This window comes from Schistocerca gregaria, unplaced genomic scaffold (assembly GCF_023897955.1).
Source record: "Schistocerca gregaria isolate iqSchGreg1 unplaced genomic scaffold, iqSchGreg1.2 ptg000873l, whole genome shotgun sequence".
Taxonomy (NCBI): Eukaryota; Metazoa; Arthropoda; class Insecta; order Orthoptera; family Acrididae; genus Schistocerca; species Schistocerca gregaria.
In genome coordinates this window covers 20001-27500 of record NW_026062234.1, presented here as the reverse complement: position 1 = coordinate 27500, position 7500 = coordinate 20001, and the positions used below count along the sequence as shown (strand labels likewise).

Below are 7500 nucleotides of genomic sequence, written 5' to 3'. Positions count from 1 at the left end.
TGAAGCGCCGCTGACGGGAGCGATTATTCCGCCCGAGAGCATCCCGAGCCAACAGCGGCGCGGGTCCGGGGCCGGGCCAGGTAGGTCCGTCATCCGGGAAGAACCGCGCGCGCTTGCCGGGAGCCCGAGCGCCCAAAGGGGCGAATCGACTCCTCCAGATATACCGCCGAGCAGCCAGCCAGGACACCGGGGCTCTGCCCAACAGACGCGAACCGAGGCCCGCGGAAGGACAGGCTGCGCACCCGGGCCGTAGGCCGGCACCCAGCGGGTCGCGACGTCCTACTAGGGGAGAAGTGCGGCCCACCGCACACCGGAACGGCCCCACCCCGCGGCGAGTGGAAAGGCAACCGGACACGACCCCGCCGCGGATTGCTCCGCGCGGGCGGCCGGCCCCATCTGCCGAGGGCGGGGGCCAGTGGCCGGATGGGCGTGAATCTCACCCGTTCGACCTTTCGGACTTCTCACGTTTACCCCAGAACGGTTTCACGTACTTTTGAACTCTCTCTTCAAAGTTCTTTTCAACTTTCCCTCACGGTACTTGTTCGCTATCGGTCTCGTGGTCATATTTAGTCTCAGATGGAGTTTACCACCCACTTGGAGCTGCACTCTCAAGCAACCCGACTCGAAGGAGAGGTCCCGCCGACGCTCGCACCGGCCGCTACGGGCCTGGCACCCTCTACGGGCCGTGGCCTCATTCAAGTTGGACTTGGGCTCGGCGCGAGGCGTCGGGGTAGTGGACCCTCCCAAACACCACATGCCACGACAGGCGGCAGCCTGCGGGGTTCGGTGCTGGACTCTTCCCTGTTCGCTCGCCGCTACTGGGGGAATCCTTGTTAGTTTCTTTTCCTCCGCTTAGTAATATGCTTAAATTCAGCGGGTAGTCTCGCCTGCTCTGAGGTCGTTGTACGAGGTGTCGCACGCCACACCGCCAGCCGGCTGTGCACGCTACCGAGAAAGTACCGGTATGCGAACCGCCAGGCGACGGGCGCGCATCGCACGTTTAAGGAGACGCGGCCGGCCACACAGGCGACCACGACACTCCCACGTCTCCGAAGCGGGACAAACGCCGCGCGCTTCAGTATACGTAGCCGACCCTCAGCCAGACGTGGCCCGGGAACGGAATCCATGGACCGCAATGTGCGTTCGAAACGTCGATGTTCATGTGTCCTGCAGTTCACATGTCGACGCGCAATTTGCTGCGTTCTTCATCGACCCACGAGCCGAGTGATCCACCGTCCTGGGTGATCTTTTCCTTTTCAGTCTCCCACTGTCTCTTTCAAGACAGTAGCATTTGCGGGACTGAGGCGTCTGACGGCCCCTGTTCCACTATTTTTTTTTGTGTCCAACGGCCTCACAGCCGATGGGCGTCGTACGGCTCCACACCGGAGCGGACAGGCACTCGGGCGAACGTCATTCAAAACCGGCGCCAGGCGCCAGGTACCGCAGGCCAGCCGCTCCAGAGCTTCAGCGCTCGTACCACACAACAACAACACTTCCGCTAGTTTTGAGAGGCACGCGTGGTTCCGCACGCGGCGCACGGCCACTGCCGTACAGGTAGCGTGTTGCGCGACACGACACGACACGCACATCGAAAGACATGCAGTCTAGTCGGTAATGATCCTTCCGCAGGTTCACCTACGGAAACCTTGTTACGACTTTTACTTCCTCTAAATGATCAAGTTTGGTCATCTTTCCGGTAGCATCGGCAACGACAGAGTCGATGCCGCGTACCAGTCCGAAGACCTCACTAAATCATTCAATCGGTAGTAGCGACGGGCGGTGTGTACAAAGGGCAGGGACGTAATCAACGCGAGCTTATGACTCGCGCTTACTGGGAATTCCTCGTTCATGGGGAACAATTGCAAGCCCCAATCCCTAGCACGAAGGAGGTTCAGCGGGTTACCCCGACCTTTCGGCCTAGGAAGACACGCTGATTCCTTCAGTGTAGCGCGCGTGCGGCCCAGAACATCTAAGGGCATCACAGACCTGTTATTGCTCAATCTCGTGCGGCTAGAAGCCGCCTGTCCCTCTAAGAAGAAAAGTAATCGCTGACAGCACGAAGGATGTCACGCGACTAGTTAGCAGGCTAGAGTCTCGTTCGTTATCGGAATTAACCAGACAAATCGCTCCACCAACTAAGAACGGCCATGCACCACCACCCACCGAATCAAGAAAGAGCTATCAATCTGTCAATCCTTCCGGTGTCCGGGCCTGGTGAGGTTTCCCGTGTTGAGTCAAATTAAGCCGCAGGCTCCACTCCTGGTGGTGCCCTTCCGTCAATTCCTTTAAGTTTCAGCTTTGCAACCATACTTCCCCCGGAACCCAAAAGCTTTGGTTTCCCGGAGGCTGCCCGCCGAGTCATCGGAGGAACTGCGGCGGATCGCTGGCTGGCATCGTTTATGGTTAGAACTAGGGCGGTATCTGATCGCCTTCGAACCTCTAACTTTCGTTCTTGATTAATGAAAACATACTTGGCAAATGCTTTCGCTTCTGTTCGTCTTGCGACGATCCAAGAATTTCACCTCTAACGTCGCAATACGAATGCCCCCGCCTGTCCCTATTAATCATTACCTCGGGTTCCGAAAACCAACAAAATAGAACCGAGGTCCTATTCCATTATTCCATGCACACAGTATTCAGGCGGGCTTGCCTGCTTTAAGCACTCTAATTTGTTCAAAGTAAACGTGCCGGCCCACCGAGACACTCAACAAAGAGCACCCTGGTAGGATTTAAACGGGGTCCGCCTCGGGACGCGAAAGCACCCCTTCGGCTCGCCCCACCGGCAGGACGTCCCACGATACATGCCAGTTAAACACCGACGGGCGGTGAACCAACAGCGTGGGACACAAATCCAACTACGAGCTTTTTAACCGCAACAACTTTAATATACGCTATTGGAGCTGGAATTACCGCGGCTGCTGGCACCAGACTTGCCCTCCAATAGATACTCGTTAAAGGATTTAAAGTGTACTCATTCCGATTACGGGGCCTCGGATGAGTCCCGTATCGTTATTTTTCGTCACTACCTCCCCGTGCCGGGAGTGGGTAATTTGCGCGCCTGCTGCCTTCCTTGGATGTGGTAGCCGTTTCTCAGGCTCCCTCTCCGGAATCGAACCCTGATTCCCCGTTACCCGTTACAACCATGGTAGGCGCAGAACCTACCATCGACAGTTGATAAGGCAGACATTTGAAAGATGCGTCGCCGGTACGAGGACCGTGCGATCAGCCCAAAGTTATTCAGAGTCACCAAGGCAAACGGACCAGACAAGCCAATCCGATTGGTTTTGATCTAATAAAAGCGTCCCTTCCATCTCTGGTCGGGACTCTGTTTGCATGTATTAGCTCTAGAATTACCACAGTTATCCAAGTAACGTGGGTACGATCTAAGGAACCATAACTGATTTAATGAGCCATTCGCGGTTTCACCTTAATGCGGCTTGTACTGAGACATGCATGGCTTAATCTTTGAGACAAGCATATGACTACTGGCAGGATCAACCAGGGAGCTGCGTCAACTAGAGCTGAGCAGCCGGCCGCCCGGGAGTGTGTCCCGGGGGCCCGCGCGAACACGCAAGCGTCCGCTCAATTATTCTGCAAACAGGAGGAGGCCGAGCTCCCCTGCACGATACACCTCGAAACCCTCTCAGGTCCCGGCGGCGCGCAGCGCCGTCCTAGGTACTTGGTCGGTTTCGAGAGAGGCGCAATCGCCCGGAGTTAGGCGAGTAGACGGTTTTAGTGCGAACACCCTTGCTCCCAACTGAGCTTGCCGCTGCCGACAGAGGCCCGGGAGCGTGCTGTCGTGGCATTGCCGGCGGGAGACAACACGCGCCACCTATGGTGACCGGCAGCTCCAACGCCAGCGCCACACAAGGGCAAAGCCCCACTTGGGTGCAGAAGCGAACTCTCCCAGCACAGCGCACGCGCCAACACGTCCGCACAACTGCGATACAAACCACCTGCGAGAACCGCTGGGGCGACCGAGCAGCAGACGGCGTCGCGGCGCCGAGTGCCAGGCGGCGGCGCATCCTCAACGCACACAGTCCTCAATCAGACCAGCACACTGCAGATGTCCACCGCGCTTCGCACCGGGCTCGGCTGAACCAACTTTGGCCGCCAGGCGCCGCGTGCAGGGTGCGCCGCAGCGTAGCTGCGCCGCCTGCCGGGCCCGTCGGCTGGCGCTCCTGCCACTCGGCGCCCCCCACCAGCCGCCTGTTGCGCGTGCGCCCACGCAGCGCGCGGCCAACACGCCGGGCGGCCCCCCTTCACCGGCCGGGAACAGTCCCACCAAGCCACCGCCGCGTATCGCTTCATACCCACATGGGCCTAGTCACGCGTGTGGATGTGGCGGGTACCGCTGAAACAACCGGTTAATAGCTGTACCGATCGTCGCCATCACAGATTCACCTCCAGCGTGAACAACCGCTCAACAACGGATTTCCAGTTCATTTGCGTATCTTGGGCAGTAAACGTAGATGTCCACCTACATTTGCGAATTCAACAATTCTTGCATGCCAGGATGTCATGTGTCACGACACGCTACATCAGACCACATACACACTGCGACATGTGCAGAAGAGAACACGTGGAAGGTGGCCCGCGCACGTATGCGATGTACCTTCCGCGATCCACTGTCAACCGGCATCTGCGGCATGTCCCAGATATGGAACGCGGTCCACCAGGGTAGCACTTTGTGTGAGGCAATACGACAAAGTCGGAATACACGCGTCACTACATCAGACGGCTCACGCTGACCTGACCTGACCTGACTCACCGCACCACCACCCCCAGCGACCCAGGGTGACATACAATGCGTTCGTACGTTCCTCCCACACGCCTCTACGGCGTACCACAGTGCAACCTAGCTGTTATTGGGAGACGAGACAAGTAGCATCAAGCACAACATATGGAAATTGAGATTCGACACCGTTGGGCACAGCCAGCGTACGGTCACACGTATCACACTACTTCACTCTGTACGTAACGACCGATGATCGGTACAGCGTGTGGGTTACGCGTACGACATCAGCGGACAATGGACACAGACCATACCACGACGTACACTGAGGGCGTCGACATCTGAATGCAACTGAACAGCTGCGAGGCTCATTTAACACTCAAACGCCAGACCGACCAGCTTGAGAGGACAGAGACACAAAGAGGGGGACAGAGGGGGACAGAGGGGGGGGAGGGGGGGGGGTCGGCGATATAGTCCTATTGCAGTACAATTGACAGTGGATAGCAGGAATATGTGGAAAGTAAGCAACACTCGCAAGACATCTACATGAGGATAACAACGACACCAGAGATTCCGAGCAGTGAACTATGTTAGGCAAAGGGACAACGTGGGTTAGGTTAAGGGACAACGTGGGTTAGGTTAAGGGACAACGTGGGTTAGGTTAAGGGACAACGTGGGTTAGGTTAAGGGACAACGTGGGTTAGGTTAAGGGACAACGTGGGTTAGGTTAAGGGACAACGTGGGTTAGGTTAAGGGACAACGTGGGTTAGGTTAAGGGACAACGTGGGTTAGGTTAAGGGACAACGTGGGTTAGGTTAAGGGACAACGTGGGTTAGGTTAAGGGACAACGTGGGTTAGGTTAAGGGACAACGTGGGTTAGGTTAAGGGACAACGTGGGTTAGGTTAAGGGACAACGTGGGTTAGGTTAAGGGACAACGTGGGTTAGGTTAAGGGACAACGTGGGTTAGGTTAAGGGACAACGTGGGTTAGGTTAAGGGACAACGTGGGTTAGGTTAAGGGACAACGTGGGTTAGGTTAAGGGACAACGTGGGTTAGGTTAAGGGACAACGTGGGTTAGGTTAAGGGACAACGTGGGTTAGGTTAAGGGACAACGTCGGTTAGGTTAAGGGACAACGTCGGTTAGGTTAAGGGACAACTTGAGTTAGGTTAAGGGACAACTTGAGTTAGGTTAAGGGACAACTTGAGTTAGGTTAAGGGACAACTTGAGTTAGGTTAAGGGACAACGTGGGTTAGGTTAAGGGACAAATTGAGTTAGGTTAAGGGACAACTTGAGTTAGGTTAAGGGACAACTTGAGTTAGGTTAAGGGACAAATTGAGTTAGGTTAAGGGACAAATTGAGTTAGGTTAAGGGACAAATTGAGTTAGGTTAAGGGACAAATTGAGTTAGGTTAAGGGACAAATTGAGTTAGGTTAAGGGACAAATTGAGTTAGGTTAAGGGACAAATTGAGTTAGGTTAAGGGACAAATTGAGTTAGGTTAAGGGACAACTTGAGTTAGGTTAAGGGACAACTTGAGTTAGGTTAAGGGACAACTTGAGTTAGGTTAAGGGACAACTTGAGTTAGGTTAAGGGACAACTTGAGTTAGGTTAAGGGACAACTTGAGTTAGGTTAAGGGACAACTTGAGTTAGGTTAAGGGACAACTTGAGTTAGGTTAAGGGACAACTTGAGTTAGGTTAAGGGACAACTTGAGTTAGGTTAAGGGACAACTTGAGTTAGGTTAAGGGACAACTTGAGTTAGGTTAAGGGACAACTTGAGTTAGGTTAAGGGACAACTTGAGTTAGGTTAAGGGACAACTTGAGTTAGGTTAAGGGACAACTTGAGTTAGGTTAAGGGACAACTTGAGTTAGGTTAAGGGACAACTTGAGTTAGGTTAAGGGACAACTTGAGTTAGGTTAAGGGACAACTTGAGTTAGGTTAAGGGACAACTTGAGTTAGGTTAAGGGACAACTTGAGTTAGGTTAAGGGACAACTTGAGTTAGGTTAAGGGACAACGTGGGTTAGGTTAAGGGACAAATTGAGTTAGGTTAAGGGACAACTTGAGTTAGGTTAAGGGACAACTTGAGTTAGGTTAAGGGACAACTTGAGTTAGGTTAAGGGACAACTTGAGTTAGGTTAAGGGACAACTTGAGTTAGGTTAAGGGACAACTTGAGTTAGGTTAAGGGACAACTTGAGTTAGGTTAAGGGACAACTTGAGTTAGGTTAAGGGACAACTTGAGTTAGGTTAAGGGACAACTTGAGTTAGGTTAAGGGACAACTTGAGTTAGGTTAAGGGACAACTTGAGTTAGGTTAAGGGACAACTTGAGTTAGGTTAAGGGACAACTTGAGTTAGGTTAAGGGACAACTTGAGTTAGGTTAAGGGACAACTTGAGTTAGGTTAAGGGACAACTTGAGTTAGGTTAAGGGACAACTTGAGTTAGGTTAAGGGACAACTTGAGTTAGGTTAAGGGACAACTTGAGTTAGGTTAAGGGACAACTTGAGTTAGGTTAAGGGACAACTTGAGTTAGGTTAAGGGACAACTTGAGTTAGGTTAAGGGACAACTTGAGTTAGGTTAAGGGACAACTTGAGTTAGGTTAAGGGACAACTTGAGTTAGGTTAAGGGACAACTTGAGTTAGGTTAAGGGACAACTTGAGTTAGGTTAAGGGACAAATTGAGTTAGGTTAAGGGACAAATTGAGTTAGGTTAAGGGACAAATTGAGTTAGGTTAAGGGACAAATTGAGTTAGGTTAAGGGACAAATT

The 7500-nt window shown here is 53.3% G+C and overlaps 2 non-coding genes and 1 pseudogene across 2 annotated transcripts; all 3 read right to left on the bottom strand.

Annotated features, from left to right (window-relative positions):
* Nucleotides 1-901, bottom strand: part of LOC126323825 (large subunit ribosomal RNA) — a pseudogene marked incomplete at its 3' end in the record, with an annotated part of 3292 nt that extends 2391 nt beyond the window's left edge.
* A 188-nt stretch (nt 902-1089) lies between these two features.
* Nucleotides 1090-1244, bottom strand: LOC126323826 (5.8S ribosomal RNA). Its single transcript, XR_007559690.1, has one exon. It is a non-coding gene; the product is annotated as a 5.8S ribosomal RNA (ribosomal RNA).
* A 368-nt stretch (nt 1245-1612) lies between these two features.
* On the bottom strand, nt 1613-3505 carry LOC126323828 (small subunit ribosomal RNA). Its single transcript, XR_007559692.1, has one exon. It is a non-coding gene; the product is annotated as a small subunit ribosomal RNA (ribosomal RNA).
* Between the last annotated feature and the right edge of the window lie 3995 nt (nt 3506-7500).